Here is an 18365-nt window from a genome sequence, read left to right as displayed (position 1 = left end):
AATCTATGGAATGGGAAAATCTGTAATTTCCTAAATCCATAGAATTAAATTAAAATGGGCATATTGTTGTTGCTTCCACTTAAACAAGATTGGATTTTTTGGAACAAAACCTAAAGAGGTTATTAAATTCCTACTAGTACCAGCTTCTTTTTCTTCACCTCTGGACTACCAGCAGGTGACTGTGTGGCCTCATTAAGGCTGTAGCACAGGGTCAAAGATTAAAATTGCCTCTGGCCTGATAACTGAAAAAACTGCAGCCTCCAAATTAGTATACTGTGTCCAAATTAAACAGTAATGCACACTTTTTTTTTTTTTTAACCTCAAATCTTCTCCAATCAAACATGAAAAGGACAGCATAGGATAATTGTTAAATGAAACAAAATGTCATAATTTTGGATGGCACTTGATACTTTACAAAGCTTTTTTTATTGTCAGTGTCTCATTTGTTCCATACAATGATTCTGGGAGGTTTGCAAACAATTGCTAAGAAGAAGACATATTACAGAAGCATGAAGTGAGGCACAGAGAGGGAATTTTTCTAAGAGCACAGAGCTACTATGGTAGGACCATGTTTACTGAATTCAGCCTGCTCCATTCTGAGACCTTTGATGGATCCTGTGCTCAGCCAGGGGCTGATATAACACCCTCTCACACCTCCCAGCTCCCCACCCCAAGTTTTTGAAAATGGGTGAGGGTGTTTTGATTGTCACAGTGAAACCCGGTGGCATTTAGTGGGTGGGACCAGGGATAGTCCCATAGAAAAGGACTTGTTCTGCCTAAAAATCATGTAATGCCGCTGTTCAGAACATTTACAATCACCTGGCTTACCAGGAAAGGGAGATTTTGCAATTTTGTAAGTTTGTTTAAATTCCATTCAATAAATGTATTCCTTGTTTTTGTTTGTCTTTATAAACGAGTCTAGTTATATGGTTAAAAAAAGATGTTTATTCTCTAAAGAATATTATATATAGGATGGTTAAAGTAATACCTAATTTTTCATTCTTGTTTTGGTTTTTAGTTACAACACAAACACATATGAACATATCTATATCTCTCACTGCGTATCCTGTTAGTTGTTATTCTTCCAAGTTAGTAATGTCACTATTGGAAAAATAGTTTTTATCCTTTTTAAAATTTGGGATCCTGCTATTATGTTTTACTACCAAAAGCTTTGGTTACCTCCTGCCATTTTGAGACCTAGAAAAAAGATAATAAGCCTCAGGCGTTGCCCGAAGAAGCGGAACAGAAACTGTTCTTGTAATTAAATTTGCATCTTTTATGGCATATTTTTAATATTGTATATGAATGCAGCTAATTATTTTATTTCCTAAGTATCTAATTTGGTTTATTGAATGTTTTAGCAGTGGTAGTATTGTTACTATTTGATGAATTAGGAAATAAAATATATATGGTTGTTACTTGTTAAGAGTTATTACAATTAGTGTATAATAAATGTTTGATTTCATGGTTATTATGTACTTAGCTCTTTTACCTTTCTCATTCATGAAAGATAATTTTAAAAACTGGTAAATTTTTAAACAGTCCTTCTGTGGAAAAATATAGCCTTTAAACAAAAACGACTATATATATATATATATATATATATATATATATATATATATTTATCTGCCAACAACTAAGAAGTATGATCTAAATGCAGTTAATTGATTCACACTGAGCTTGTAAATTTGATTCCAGAAATAATAGTTCAGGATTTAATTCAAGAAATTGAAAAGGGAAACTCAAAAAATTTACATTCAAGTCATATTTTGTTAAGTATATATTTTAAAGTCATGATTAATAGAAGTATCAATGTACTTCAGAAACAAATTGTCCTTTAGACATTAATGGGAAACCTCCAGATAAAAGCACATTCTTGTGTTTTTTTTCTTTAACTTTTAATTAACTAGTTAACAAAACATTCTTTAAGTTGTGTATCTATCAAAGTGAAAAGGATTAGAAAAAGTGTATGTAATAAAAATTATTGGAGCAAATCAGTTTAACTTGGTTCAGTCTTTTTAATGGGAATTATTTCAGAGTGTATCATTGCTCTGTGGTTAAGCTTTTTAACACTATGCATTATATGAGTTGAATTTATATTTCTGTAATCTTAGAAAATGTAAATAGCAAAATCTACTCTTCAAAATGACTTATACTATAGAAATAATTGGGGCTACAGTATCTGCATTCTTCTAGGACATTCTAATAACTTAGACTATTTGGATTGTAACCATTTTTGACATGGAAGTTTAGCGCATATGTGTGTGTGTGTATGTATTCTAATTTTTTTTAAAAAAGGTGATTCATTTATTTTATCTGTGTCCTCTGTCAACTGTTGAAACTTAAAAGATAGGGAAAGAGTTATCAGTTGGGAATAATACTTAGCTGGAAGGGAGTAAGATTCAGTAGGTACTGCCCCCATTACTACTCTAATAGGAGCAGACTTCATGAGCAAAAGGTTCCCCCAAGCCTTCAAAATATTTGTTACATATGCGCATATATATATATATATATATATAAACACATTGCAAATATATAATTTTTAATAATTATATGTTACATATATAAACCTATACTCTTTAAATCATTATGTAAATTTTGGGGCATGTCACACCAAATATCAGGTTCCAGCCCAAGCTAAGGACCAAGGAGAGTGAGTGGACAAGTGGCAGGCAGCTGAAAGAACACTCAGGGAATCATAGGGAGTTTCGACATGGCTTTACTCTTTCTCTGGATGCAAGTGAGCCTAGACATAAACCTGGGTGCAAGCCGACCTGGGCACAAGCTGCATGTACAGTGTCAGCAGGGTAGTTATGCCTTTTACAGACAACAGTGACTCCAAGCCAAGCATGAGCTCACTTGGGTGATCACCTAATGCACCTCACATGGCATGGCTACATAATGAGTGGAGTTGTGCACCGGCACTTCAAACTCACTGAGTCATGCTGTACTGGATGTCTGCCTTGGCCTATTCTTGACCACAGCATGTCCATTTTCCTTACACTCCACCCCCTAGACCAAGGCAGACATAGGCCTTGGACACACAGGTCTTACACAGAGGCCTTATACTTAGACTCTGGGCACACAGGCCCTGGACACACAGGTCCAACACATAAGCCTTATACGTACACTCTGGGTACATAGGCCCCGGACACACAGGTTTAACACATAGGCCTTATATTCCACCCCCTAGGCTGAGGGAGTTTTTCTAGTAGGGAGATGTGCCCACCGGGTGGAACCCTGGACCCAGAGGTCACAGTAGTAATACAGGGAGCAACAACTCCAGGTTATGGCAGGCAACCACCCCATGGTGACATTATGCCAATGTTGCTTTATACATTAAGCCAGGTTTTTATTTCCCTACCTTTAAGGGTGTTGGGGCAGGCAACAACAGGTTACCGTTCGTTCCCATACCTGGTTGGAGAAGGTCATCCTTCCTCCCCTAGGTCTTGTCACGTGGCCTGGCCACATATGGACTGGTGACCAACTAGTCACTTTTGTAACTTCTAGGTAGTTAATCACAAGACTAAGCCTTGATAAACTCCCCAGCTGTCAGTACAGATTATCATAGTTGTCACCTCTATGGTGATCACCATTCACATTGCTCTAGGTTCAGCCCATTGACTACTTTGTTCACACCTGGTATCAAACCATGTGGTGTCAATACTAGGTTGGAGTGCAACAGCAGTCCAGGCAGCAGTAGCACCTTGGCTAGACCCATCTGTGTACTATGCCCCATAGGGAATGGAGGATGCCCTTCCTTAAATGGTGAAGGCTTGGGGTCTAGGGGTGCCTCAGGCCCCATGGCCTTATCTTGCATTAGGACTACAGGTCCCAAGATCTCTTGCAACTCTGCTGCTAAGGGACTTGTACTCAGCGTACTCGGCTGCTCCAGGTATGTGCCCCACTTTGCTAAAGTGGATGTCTGTGTGTCCCAGTTTGGGGGGTCATTTATCCATGAATGCACCCATCCGCTATTAGGTAAGTTGTCCGCACGATGACTGTCGTCCATCCTGCCACGCTGTCATGAGCCCGAAGGGCAGCATATGCAGTTACTAACTGCTTCTCTGTCAATGAATAGTCGAGCTCAGTTCCTTTCCATAGCTGAGACCAAAAGCTTACTGGTGTTCTCAAGTGCTCCATGCGCTGCTATAGTCTCCAGCCAAAACCATGTGTGGTCACATGCACATGCAGCTCAAATGGGAGCCCCAGATCAACTACCCGTAGGGCTTGTGCCTGCTGAACAGCCCATTTGGCTGCCCAAAGGTGGTCTCAGCCGCATCATCATAATTCTAGGCAAGGGGAGCCTTACCACTTCTAAATCTGCAAGAGAATCAGAAGTTAGCACAGTATCATTAACAAGATGACGACATATGGTGGGGCTATGCATATGTCCTGCAGCAACACTGTGAAAGTTCATTGTCATCCTCCCATGAAGGCAAACTGTTCCTGGCTCTCTGGAAGAGAAGGCATTGGCCAAGTCCACTATACAGTGGTACTGTCTCGGTACTGTCAAGCGGTCCATCAAGTCCATAATAGACGGCACAGCTACCAAGCTGTGTAAAATATTCACCTCCAGAATGTATCTGTGCTGATGTCTACCAGCACCAGCGCTCGCTGTACGTCGGTGGGGTACAAGTGGATTGTCAGCTCCACATTGGACTCTGGTTGTCTGGTATCCCTGCAAGCCGGGCACTTCAGCCAGGTCCCTCATCAAACAGCAAAGGCTTTATACCCCCTGCATGGCTGCAGCACATAGTCTTTGAGTTGAAGCACCTGGGCGTGACAGGGTTGCACAGCAATGTCCTTCTCCCCCTTGGGCATTTGCTGGAATTGCTGCTCTGGGGACAACTGTCTCCACAAAGTTAAGAGTACTTCATTGGGCTGCTTATTGATTTTCTGTCTGCCAACCTGGCCAAAATCAAATCTATCCACATCTGTCAGCATGTCACTCACTGGGGTCCCTTTTCTCCTGTGGGGGGACCCCTGAGGGTGGCACGATTTCCCCTTCTTTACAGTGCAGACCCCTTGGTCCCACTGACAGCCTCCTCTGTATCAGACCCAGTGGGGGTCTCTGGTCAAGACAACGGACCCAGGCCTGCATTCATAGCAACGTCTAATATCTTTTCCAAGCTCTGTAGCCGGCCTCCAGGTGTCCCGCCTGTACCTGGAGTGCCCTTACCTCTGCTGCATCCCTCAGGGACTGGGTGTGTACTTCTTGTAACGCAGTCAAAAACACACATCCAGCTCTGCCAGCAAAGGCTCATTCCTTCTCGGTGCACAGCTGTTTCAGCACCTTCTCCATCCTTGTGGGGGACCCATCTACTGCTGCCCAGGTTTCCACTGGATCCCATCCGGGCAGTAAGCTGCCACTGGGCACCACAACCAATGTTTCGGCTGCATGGCTGACCTAGAATCAGCAGGGACCTAAGGCTCACTCTCCTCAGTATACTGCTGGCTATGCCAAGTGTCAGGTTCCAGCCCAAGCTGAAGACCGAGGGGAGTGGGTGGACGAGTGGTGGGCAGCTGAAAGAATGCTTGAGGAATCGTAGGGAATTTTGACATGGCTTTACTTTTTCTCTGGACGCCAGCAAGTCATGGGCACATGCCTGGGTGCAAGCCATATGTACAGTGTCAGCAGGGTAATTATACCTTGTACATACAATAGTGGCTCCAAGCCAAGCACGAGCTCACGTGGGTGATCACCTAATGCATTTCACGTGGCATGGTTATATGATGAGTGGAGTTGTGTGCCTGCACTCCAAACTCGCCGTGTCTTGCTGGATCAGATGCCTGCCTCAGCCTATTCTTGACCGTGGCACATCCATTTTCCTTACAGGACGGTATCATTGTCTTAGTCCAAGCCTCCTAGAAGCAGAGCCTGAAATTGAATTTCTTGTTTGTTCAGGGGGTACTCAGGAAGAACAGGTAAGGGAATGTGGGAAGCAGGAGAAAGAGCTAAGCAAGGACAAGCTTTCAGCCAGAACACTCCTTTCAGCCTGATCCCATGAAGAATGCTTAGCATGAACTGCACTGCAAAATCAGTCTCACATCAGTGATGGTTAGGGGTTAGCCTTTTGTACTCCTATTCGAATCCATCATTGGCTGTAGGCCCCAGGGAGAAGAGGTGGGGACTAGCGAAGGGTAGCAAAACCTCTGAGGAGCCTCTGTTCAGCTGAGGGCCATTCTTTAGAGAAGGGGCAGCTGTAAACTGTTTGCAGCTAACACTGCACCTGGGGGAAGAGTGCACCTGGGCACATAAAGGGGACCGGAATAATCATCAACATTGTGCAGTTACCAACATTGTCCAACACTCAGTGTCGTTTTTGATAATCCAGTATGTTTGCTAAGTGGTCTTTGTGAGTCCATGATGCTGGCCAGATTATCCAGACACCTAATGTATTGTTTGAAATATTTTTGTAAGCGATACTACGTACATATTCTAAAGTTATTAAAACAAATGTGACTAGAACCATCAGAAGCAAAAGCACGTTATGTACGATACATCCTTACTGAAATTCTGAGATTTCAGCGTCACTAGTGAGCACTTCTCTTTCCTCATATCATTAACCTTCCTTTTCTAACACCCTCAACTTCTCCTTGGTTGTGCTTAGCACACAGGCTTGTTTGCTATGTCTCTTTCTCAGTGCAAATAAGATCTGTTGAGCTACTGCTGTCACAGACACCCCTTCTGATACCTGATTTCTAGTGGTCTCACATCTATTATTTGTTAAGTAAATGAACAAGAGGCACTAGAAATGAATGGAGTCACCTAGTAGTAGATATACTTGAATAATCAATAAACATATATAATTCAAGATTCTTTTAAAACTGTTTCATTAAGAACCCTTTATAAAATGTACAGTTCTGTTACCCATGCATAACATGCCTGCACACGCATGCCTTATCATTCTCCAGTCATAAGATTGCTTGTCTCAAAAGCTGCATATCTCATTGCCTTTCTTGTGTAATTGGCTTCAGTTAGATATGTTAAACAGCTTCACATTTCCAAATCACTCCATGGTTTCACACATATCATTTCTCCTGGAATGTGCTTTTTGCATATTTGGTGTTTAGAATCTTTTTTAGGCCTGAGTTATGTTCAGAATCATGGAAGAGCTTGTAAATAGGGTGTGTTCACAAAATAGCAACTTGACAAAAATCTTGAAGGATCAAAGTAAAGGATTATAAAAAATTTCAAGAAATAAGTGAACAGAAAAAAACATATACAGTAATATGGTGTAAATTTAAAAACATACAACTAATTTACAGAATTTGTGTTCTTCATTAGAGAGAAGAAGGTAATTAATAAGGCTAAATTCAATTGCTATATTTATTCTTTTACAAGATATAAATATCTTTTAAGTAAAAATATATGCTTATTACTGAAAAGACAATAGAGAATGCTTTAAAACCCAAAATAAAAAGATCTCACTATTTTATTCACAGGTATATTTTAATTAATAATTATGATGCATGAGTATACATTTTATAAATATGTATATGAATGTTATATATATGTGATACATTTATATAAATATTTACACTAAAAATTCTGTTGGATAACCTTGCTTTTTTGCTAAACAATATATTCTACTTGAGTTGATAAGAGTATTAAACAGATATCAATAATTTCTATACCATATTTTGCTGCAGGCTTTGTTATATATATGTATGTGTGTTTTTGCACACATATTTAGAGATTATTTTGTATCAAAGGAAGATTATAGTTTATCTCCAACCCAGGAAAATGCTATTCCAATTTCTCTCCTATAGGTGTGCTTTTCCTATTCTTGTACTTCATTAAATGGAACCATGCAGTATGTATTCCTTTTGTATCCGTCTTCTTTCATAAAGCATCATACTTTTGAGATTAATTTGTGTGTTGTGTGTGGTAATAATTTCTTCTTTGTTACTAATGAGTAGTAGTCCATTATATGAATATACCACAATTTGTTTATCCATTCTCCTAGTGATGTACATTCATGTTTCTCTTTTTTTTTTTTGGTATTATAAATAGCAGTGAAACTTCTGTATATTTGTTTTTATGTACATATGCTTTTACTTTGCTGGAATGAGGGGGTTATATATCTATGAGTAGAACTGCTGGATTGTAAAGTGAGAATATATATAACTTCGATAGAAACTGCCAAAGAAGAAAACTCAATTTGAAGATATTTTTTGGCTGAAAAAAAGTTAATCAATTTCTAATTTCTCTTTGCTAATATAAATAGGGTTTTAAAGATGAAGTGTTCAGAAGCAATTAGAATCTTTGTTTCTGTATACTGAAATAACTCATATAAAGTTCCCCCACAAAGCCAGCATAGTTTATTACAGAATAGAAGCTTTTAAGGTGAATTACTTCAAAACATTTTTTACATGTTTTGGAGCCCCAAATGTGTGTTCATTTATGATGAAACAAATTGAATTACTATAATAGTTAACATTAGTTGTAATAAAATCTACCAAGGCATTTTCTTTTCATTAATATTTCTAAAATATGTCTTTTTCTGCTCTTATTGTGAGCCTTTGTAACAACAAATATTAAGATTATGCTTACAAACTGAACACACATGGAATAATCAATATGTAATTAACCCAGTAATGCAAATAAACTAATATGTACATACAGGCCAGTGAAAGCAAAATAACTATGTGAAAATAAAAGTATGTCAATAATACTTTACTCTTTGAACAAGTTGATATTACAGGAGACAAAATGCCTGTGATTATTACAGGTATAAACTAGAATCACAGGTGTCTGGGAGGAAAGTTGTCAGCATCTTGACTCTTCCATAAAGACAGAGGCAAGGGAAATCCAAATCCTTCCTTGTAAGTGTGAGAAAATGAGAATACACAATTATAACCCCAGTATGGAGCATTAAGTGAAACTCGTCACAAAGCCAAAATGTCTTTGGGGTGTATATACTTATGGGTAATTCAAACCTGCAAAAACTGTGGCGCATTAGTTTTTAATAAAAAGGAAGCTCACAAACTCTCGGTTTAACTGGAGCAGTGTAGTATTAATGGAGTAGAGGATTAAGGTTTTATTAGGTTTCCTCTCCATAAGCCCTTTGCTTTCTTTGATGGGGATTCCAGAAAGCAAGGGTATCCAGTTAAAAAAAAAAAAAAAAAGGCCCAGGTATCTCTTTGTGTTTGTACATAAAATAGAAGGGGGCCGCTTGTTTTCCTCTTCTTACACCGAGTTAGATAACAGCCTAGGTCCATTAAAAGTGCTGCGTCAAAACTGATGCCTGACTTCTACCCTCAGACATTCTGATTTAAGTGATGTGGGATCCCAGCATGGTATCAAGATGTTAATATTTGGAAGCTCTCTTAGTCTTTCTAATGTGCAGCAACATTTGGAAATCAGTGCCTTCGAGCCCTGTGGCTCACAGTGCTCCACGAGTCCATTTTGCAGGTGGTAAATACTGAGACTCAGAGAGAGGGGAAAGAACTTGCCCAGGCTCAACACAGAATAATTATAGCCAGGCCAAAATAGGAGCATTGTGCTTTGTGCTCCACTCACTTATTCCTCCCATCCTACTACTTCTCTAGGTTTTTAACTTCTCTGTGCCTCAGTTTCCTCATTTGTAAAATGTGGACCTTAATAGTACCTGATAGTATTGTTGTGCCAATCAAATATTAAGTCTGTAGAGTGCTTAGCACAGTACCTGGTTTACAGCAAATAACGTCTATTTATTGTTGTTTTTGTTTTATACTGGGGGTATAGAAATGAATGGCATTCCCATGGGACCATGAGCTCATTCAAGACAAGGACTGGGATTTCTCTTTCTGTACCTGGAATTCAGGAAAGATTCTGACATTTAATACAAGTATTTTTCAATGTAGAAAATGTGTTACATGTATTTTGTCTTTATTCCAGGTAGGGGTGTGTGTGTGTGTGTGTGTGTGTGTGTGTGTGTCAGCATCTTGACTCTTCCATAAAGACAGAGGCAAGGGAAATCCAAATCCTTCCTTGTAAGTGTGAGAAAATGGGAATACACAATTATAACCCCAGTATGGAGCATTAAGTGAAACTCGTCACAAAGCCAAAATGTCTTTGGGGTGTATATACTTATGGGTAATTCAAACCTGCAAAAACTGTGGCGCATTAGAATGACCAGGATTATCAAAGCCTTGACGTTTCTTTAGTGCTTGTGACACATCACACTCCATTAAAAGTAATTTCTACCATACAATAAAAAAAGACCATTTGTAATTCATTTCTCAGCCCCATATATTAGAAAATTATATGCCTGTCAATTCTAGTCTTTGTGGTATAATGCCTCACATTTATGTAGTGATTTATAGTTACAAAGTTGTAGCGCATACATGATTTTAAACATTTCTAATAATCTTGAATTAGAAAAATCAGTTTATTTTGGAAATGTATTCTGGAGTGCTTAAAATATCAGACATATTATTCAGAGAACCACTGATAGGATGAAATTTAAAATTTCCTGTTCCTATGTGTCTCATAAATTTTCCTTAAACCTTAGGTTTTGTTTTTGAATACTCTCATGTAATATATTCTGTCACAATAACAATGTTCCTAATTAAGTAATCTTTAGTAAAGATTAATTTTTCTATAAATTTATTTGATAGCAACATGCTTAACCTAGCCACAATTTTTCATGGATTCTTATTATTCAGTACTTTGACTTTTAAAAAATTACATGAGAAAAGGATACTTTTCCTCAGAAAATTGAAGAGTGTAAAATCTATTTATTTATTCTTAGATAATTCCCTCAATTCCCCAAAGAAGTGTATTATTTCAAATTTGTACTACTTTCCTTCCACTCTACCATATCCTCTTTCATGTTAAGGCAAGCGTTCTCTATTCACATATATAAAAACAGAAACGTACCAGGTGTGAACTACCTCAGTTTCTTTGCCCAAACTATTCTCATCCTGAATTGTCTTCATCCATCTCTCTTATTTCTGACAAATGTAAATCGGAGTCTATTTTGTTCAAGTCTAACAATCTTCTCTTGTTATTTCAATCTTTTTCCTAACTCTTTAATGACTTTGCTCCCCTCCATCAACCGTTCCTGTTTTCTCTTGTGCTTCCTTGAAGGCAAACAAATCTACAAACAGACCAACTAATGAACCATAAAACAACAATCTCCAAGCCTAAATCATCTCAATTATCCTTCCTTAGTATTTCTTGAATCCTTTCCCACAGCACCATTCCTAATGGCACTAGTTAGATCTGTGATCTTTTCGTTTTCTCCCTAATGTAGCAATGCAGTAGCTATCCAACAGGAATCCCCACCTCAGGTGTGTCCAGCTAGTCTGCCTTTTCAAGCATCCCCCATAGAAGTCTTCTAGCATTGTCTTTATGATAAAATCCAAACCACATAGTATAGTAAACTGGTTGTTAACCCTTCCTGTCTGGAAATTTTGGCTAGACCCCAAAGCTAGTGGTTATGAATGCCAAACATCCTTACTTTAAAGAGAGTTATTAGACCATGTATACGGACTTGCAAAATGGTTCAAAAATCTAGTTCTAGCCTTAGCTAATCTTCTACTTTGAAGCAATGTAACAAAAAGCAAAGAGGATAGTTGGTTGGGTGTGGGTGGGGGCATCAAGATGTCTCCAACCAAAAGAGGCTGGTTGTGAATTAGCAGAATCCAGATTTTATAGAAAGGCTCACTGAGTAGATGGGGAAGGAATCACAACTGCTCAGTGACTACATTTAGGTAACCCCAATGTGAGAATTTTTGCAGAAGTGCAAAAGCTTTCTAGGAGACAGAGTCAGCACTTCAACTTCTCCACACCCACCCACTGCAAAGTATAACTCTGTGCAACCGAGTAAAGACCCTTTCTGCCATTATCTATCCTCCGTCCTCTGATCCAGTCATTAAGAGTTGCTGCAAGTGTGGGATGGAGTCACAGAGCCATGACTCTACAGTGCAAACTATTCTGTGAACTTCTCAGGGTGAGCCAGGCCAAGCTGTGAAAGGGTTGAAAGATTTCAATTTGGTAGAGATTTTGATAGGCCAGAGGGTTTTTTTTTTTTTGAATACATGACATTGATTAGGAAATTATAGACTCTGGGAGAGAGAACATGTTGGGTTAGAGACAGGAGATTTCACCTGGCAAAGAAGAAAGGCAATTTATTTGTCCCTACAATATTCTACAGACCTAAAAACAAAAATCTCGTTCTAATAGCATGATCTTTAAATAGAATATTTGTTTCCTATTTTAACTACCCTCATTTTTCACCACTGTCCCTCCAATCTCCAGTCTGTGCTGTATCAACCTACTTTGAACCTCCTTCCTTCATCACCTTTTCAATGGAAAAGGTGATCCTGAATCTTTACTTGGAATCACCTTTTCAATGGAACCTTCCATAATACCGTATCCCACCCCATTTTACATGAAGTGCTACCTTATATGGTCTTCGGCATACCACTCATTTCCATCCCATCACTCATCAACCCAGATGGTGATGGTCTCATCTATTTCCCTTATGAGGCTATTGTATATCTAGGGACTCTCTTTTAAATCTGTGTCCCTGATTTAAAAAGGGACACTAATTGCAGTGTCTTTAACAAAGTATAGGTGAAATAATTTTGTAAACAAAAATTAATTGGTAATGGAATCATTGAGTTGAGATAAAATGTAAATCTGAAAAGATATTTTAAGTATATGTCACTAAAAATAGCAACACAATTGCACATGAAACATTTTATGTAAAAGATAAAAGAGTGCAATTTAAAGTGCTGTCTGTGCCTATTATGATTATCTTCATATGACTACTGGGAATCTCAATCTCTGGCTCTATCTCCCCCTTCCCCCGTTCTTGCGCTGGGTAGATGTGAAAGTACAATACTGCTTACCTTTCATTATCAAGTATTTTCGCAGACTCTTACTTCATTCTAGAATACAGTTGAGAGTTATTTCTTATCGTAGGTTTTCCAGTTCTTCCTCCCAGATAATTTTACTGTTATCTCTTCTCCCTGATCTGACCTTTGCCAGATGTTGTTGTTACTGCTGTCCTTTCCCCAAATTGGAAGATGTTTTCAGAATTAATTTTTCATTAAAATATATCATAATACATATAAATATCAAATGAAAACATGAAAGAATATTGTTTGCCCTCTCTTCTCATTAAGACTTACAATGTTTCAGCATAGACTTTAGCTTAATAGCTATTATTCATTAAAAAAAATGAAGCTATAAAGAAAAGTGGATGTGAGATCTGCTGTGTAACGACTTCAACTCTTGCTTGGTATTTACATATACATACTTCAGCATACACACAAATCATTAAGAGAAGAAATTTTTTTTTTTTTTTTTTTTTTTTTTTTTGCCATTCCGGCATAAGAAATAAAGACTTATTTTGCTATCCCTGCATGAACATGCAGGAGTTTGTCATTTCTGACACAAAGCAAGATAAGGTTTATTATCTTGAAGGGCGGGGTTGAGACAATCACTGGAGCTCTTGAGCCGTAGCTTGACTACCAACTGGAGGTTGCTTATGATAATTGATAACCCAGCCCTACGGAGCAGCTCATGGAAGAATGATTCACATTCTGCCACTGGCTCAGGCCAACTCATGTAGAAATACACATGGCTTTGAGCAGCTACTTTGAAATCTTACTCTAATAAAGTCAGTTAGCTTTAGAAATTTAATTCAACACAAAAGTCTCCTTCGTTTGAGGAGATTCGTTACCAGAACAACAATGCAGCCGTATAATTTTGATGCCAAAATTATTGTGGTGGGATGCCACTGCACCATGAAAACGATTATACAGATATGATGCTTTTAAAAATATTTGTGACATAAAGTTGATAAAATATGCATAATACATAAAGGGAATATTTTGGAAGCCAGTATTTGTAAGTAAATATGTTATCTGATTTTATTCAGCACCACAAAATTAAAGCAGCTAATCAAGATAAAGATAAAACATATCAAGTATATAACTGGCTAGCATGTTAAACAAATTTGTTTCCAATAATGTCTACTCTTCAAATATTGAATTTTGGTTGTTGGGGGGAAGATACATTTCAACAAACCTGCAAAACATTATTAAAGTGATTCAGAAAAATCTAACCATAAAATGCAATGCATTAACTTTTGTGCTCACTTCAATATGGTGTGCATTTCCATAGATTATGGTGTGCTCACGTGTAATAAATGTTTCATTTAATTATTTTTAAATCTACTTAAAAAATGAGACGTTTCATTTTGGTTCACGCTAAATCTTTTTAGACTTAAATATATTCCCACAAACCCATGCATCTCAAAAGATTTGGCAAACTACAATGATAGCAATTATTGTTAATTCTAAAAACTGCTAAAATATCCCAGATACTTGTCAGTTTGCCCGGGTTTATATTGGACACACGTGATAGAAGCTATTAATTTTTTATTGTGATGTCGCCATTAGTAATTTTAAAAATTAGATAATATATGAATGTGCATTGTTTAAAGTTACTTCAGAAAAATTTCAAACTGTGTCTAACATTAACAGTATTTAATTGTTTATTGTACCTGTTTGGCCTTGTTTACTTGAATTATGAGGGGCTGAAGTCCAGGTAAAGTGCAATTCTCATTCCAAAGCTAACTGTAAAGCTTTGGCTAAATCCTTGTACGACCCCTTGAGAGCAGCACATCACTTACCAATATATTTTAGCAGAAGAAGCATCAGACAAAGGGGACTGGGAATGAGAACAAATGGGATCTAGTTCCAGTTTAACTGATGCTTTCAAGATGACCTTCATAAAATAACTGTTTTTGTTTTAAAGGAATTATGACTAAAATATCATTAACTATCTAATATTTTCTGTACAAGTCAAGGTAGATGCTACTATACAAGAGAATAATATATTCTGGAGCCAATCTCAAAGTACGGAGATCAAATGTACAGTGTGTGTGTGTGTGAGTGTGTGTGTGTGTACTTAGAGTTACAGAAAAAAGTTAGATGTTTCAGAAATAAATAAAAGGAACAGCTGCTCAAGTTAGTAGCATTTGAAAATCTACATAGAATCAACAGAGAGTATTGTATAGAAGACATAGGATTATCTGCCAGGCAGTTGGCTCAGTCAAAGAGAGTTCATTTAATACGTACACTTAACACTTACACATCTTGAATTCTTAATTTCTGTTTTCTTCACTGATTCTGTTGATCTTTCTACTTTTCAAACAGATATTTCTCAAGGATTGACCCTTGATTCTTTTTACGCTTCTCTGTACACAGACACACACACACACGTATGTATATTCTATATATTTCCCCTGTTTTTTGTTAACTAGATAACTTGAGGCCTATTCTGCATGAGTTTCTAAGCATTTAGTATGGTGATAGTAAAATAGAGTTATTGTGACATTACCTAATACAATGCTTGGCACTCAGCACTAAGTGATTTTATGTCATATCCACCTTATTTTCTTGTTTGGAATCTTACTGAATATGAAATAACTTTTGGACACAAAGTCGTTCTATTGAGGTTTTTTTTGTTTTGTTTTGTTTTTTGTTTTGTTTTGTTTTTTTCTGTTTCCTGTTTCTTTACATTAAATTTGAAAATTCTTGAGGGCAGGAACTGTATCTTCGTGCCTAAAGTTACATATCTGATAGTACAGAACAAAGTAAAGAGGGATAGAGAAGAGTCAAACTTTTTTTAGATGCACGAATTTGTGAAAATACAACTTTAAGAAGTTTTCCACAGTATGTGGTGAGATTTCTTTGGATGATAGAGTGCTTACACTCACAGTAAATGATAATAATCATTCTTTGTGTTTCTAAGATGAATATGAATCCTCATTGAGAGAAAAGCATATCTCATTAAGCTTGTATGTTGCAGCCTATTTCTTTGAAATATATTCATTAATAAAATAATTAAATTTTTCTCTTTTTTGATTTATTTATTCACGTTTTTTGATTTGCTGCTTTCAAACGTCTGGTTGTACTTGCAGTTGATTATGTGAACACATACACACATGCCTCTTTAACAAGAGAGGAAGGAAATTAGTTGGATTTATTCATGTTATGACTTTGCTTTTTTTCTTTAACTTTTCGTTTGATTTAAAAAAATATAAAACATTTGTAAAGTCAAAGTTCTTCTTGATAGAGGGTAGGAATGAGTAGAAGGAAAAACCAAAGGTTTTACACAGGATAATTGTCAAAGCAACTTGCCTGTGTTCTTTGAGTTATAAGGTGGTGATTAGGTTTTCAGGTTTAGAGAAGTGTGAGACAACCTAATTAAACACCTTTTTGCTGAAAAGCAGCTTGATAAATTCAGATTGCTTTGGGAAGCTCTCAAAGCTTTTATCAGAAAGCTAATACTACAAAAATCCTTTAAACTAATAGCTTTTGAAAAATTATTTCCCAGACTGGAAATAAATTATATTTAAATAAATATGCATGCTAGAATTATTATATTGAATAGATGCAAAGATGTAACTTAAGTTTAAAAAAGTACAACCAATAAATGTATAGTAAGCACATATTTTCTAATAATGATTTAGGCAAATTACTAATTTTGTGATCCCTTACCTCTTAGATTTCTCTTTATAAATCCTTTATAAATAATTATGCAATAAGGGGATTGTGAGTGTGGGATGAGTGAAAAGCATATCTTTACTGATTATAGATGTTTTTGAGTTGTGCATAAAACCTTTATCTTCTTTATCAGCATAGTGTTTATTATTGCCACCATTAACAGTATACCTATTAAATGTTACTTGTTTACCTGTACATATACAATGGAACATATTTTGTAATTTTGTAGTGTCATTCAATGGCGTTCTCTCCCTGTTAAGAAAAATGTGCTTTGATGGCTCTTGTTGACTTTTCAAGGCTCAAAGAGAAAGTTTCTTTAAGTAATCTAGTTTGTCATTCTGTAAAATGATAAGGATAGATCCAATGACTACTAAGATCCCTTCCAATCTCTAACACTATATGATTCTATGAATTTATTTTTCTCATAATACCAAGAGGAAATGGTGATGGATTTAAGGATATTGGGAGGATTTCATTATTTTATTGAAAATGGCCCAAAGCTCTATCAAAATAATTTGCTATGAAAGTATTACAGTTTGAAAAGGACATGGAATTGCAGCTGGATGATGAGTAAGGGTGGTGTAAACAAATCCACACACTACTGGGTTGATTAAATTTATCTTTCTGGGAATTGAATGTATGGTGATGTTTCATATTACAAATGAGATTTGAGGAAAGTTAATGAAGCTGAATCCTCATTAGGTAGCCATGCTATTCTGCATCTTTGATTGATAGCAAATAATTGCTATTGTCTTTTAGTAATTAATGTCCTTTGTGCCACAGAACAGATTTTTTTCTTAAAACAATTTATTCATAGTTAATACAATTATGGATATGAAGCAATTAAACATTGGCTCACATTCAGGATAAAGAAAAACTAATTGATAAACTAAATTCCTCATGCATAGAACAAGAGTAATGCAGTCTTGCTGTTGAGATTATTCTTTCTGTGGAGGTGAATAACAATATCATTTTGGTGACTAAGATTGTTTACTTTCAATTATAACACTTTGCTTCTCTGACTCTTAACAACCCTTCACTAAAAAGGCCAAAAATGACAGTTTCTCATCATTGAATACTACACAATTCTGTTGCAAACTTCGTAACAGAATTGTTTCAAGGCGACGTAGGGTTACCTAATTATTTGAAATGAAAAACTAATTCTAAATCACTTATCTTTGAAATATATACATAATAAAATTTGTGGCTCCTATCATTTCATTTATCTAATGTAAACATTTTATTAATAACTTTTAAAATTAGTTTAATTTTTTCCTAAAGCAAAATCATGAGTAATCTTAATGCAGCTACTGTGCATTTTTTATCTATTTCCAGCGCTAGCCTTGTAAAAAAAAGTCAGTAACAATTAATGAAAGTGAAATTTTTCTTACACAAATTTTTTTGTCCATATTCTTCTCCCTTGTGTATTCTTTTCTGTAAGTGTCAAGCTCTTTTATACTCTTCCGTTATTCCACAGTATTCACCCCTTTGAGTCTTTACCCAGAGTTGCCATATTTAGTTGGTATCTCTTATTTTAAAATAATTCTTCTATTCTCCTTTGCTTTTAACCCTTGCCAATTTTTTTCATTTTCTAGTATCTTGTTCATCTTCAATCTGTGAAAGATAAAATAAATTAATTCATGGTAAATTTAGTTCCAAGAAAATTTCTCATCTTAATTATTTCCATAGATACTTGTATTTAAGAGCAATTTTGGAATAGGTAATGCATATTTGGGCCAAATGAGTGAATCTTGGACAGAGAAACTTAGAGCACTATCAGCTAAACAGGGAAAAATTTAGGCACAACTGCAGTCTGCTGAGTCTTTCTAGATTCCCACACGTGAGTC

At 36.5% G+C, this 18365-nt stretch overlaps 1 protein-coding gene and 1 long non-coding RNA gene across 10 annotated transcripts in view; one reads left to right on the top strand and one right to left on the bottom strand.

The window, feature by feature from the left end:
- LOC105475402 (calcium voltage-gated channel auxiliary subunit alpha2delta 1) overlaps positions 1-18365 on the top strand; it is a 506236-nt gene that overhangs the window by 237500 nt on the left and 250371 nt on the right. The gene's annotated exons all lie outside the window — the stretch shown is intronic.
- Positions 17696-18365, bottom strand: part of LOC139362783 (uncharacterized) — a 166727-nt gene continuing 166057 nt past the window's right edge. Inside the window, exon 3 of the long non-coding RNA XR_011622097.1 lies at positions 17696-18132. This is a non-coding gene — a long non-coding RNA (uncharacterized lncRNA). The remainder of the gene's footprint in view (positions 18133-18365) is intronic.

This window comes from Macaca nemestrina, chromosome 4, assembly GCF_043159975.1.
Source record: "Macaca nemestrina isolate mMacNem1 chromosome 4, mMacNem.hap1, whole genome shotgun sequence".
NCBI lineage: Eukaryota > Metazoa > Chordata > Mammalia > Primates > Cercopithecidae > Macaca > Macaca nemestrina.
Note: the sequence above shows the minus strand (reverse complement) of the source record. Positions and strands in the feature narration are given on the sequence as shown.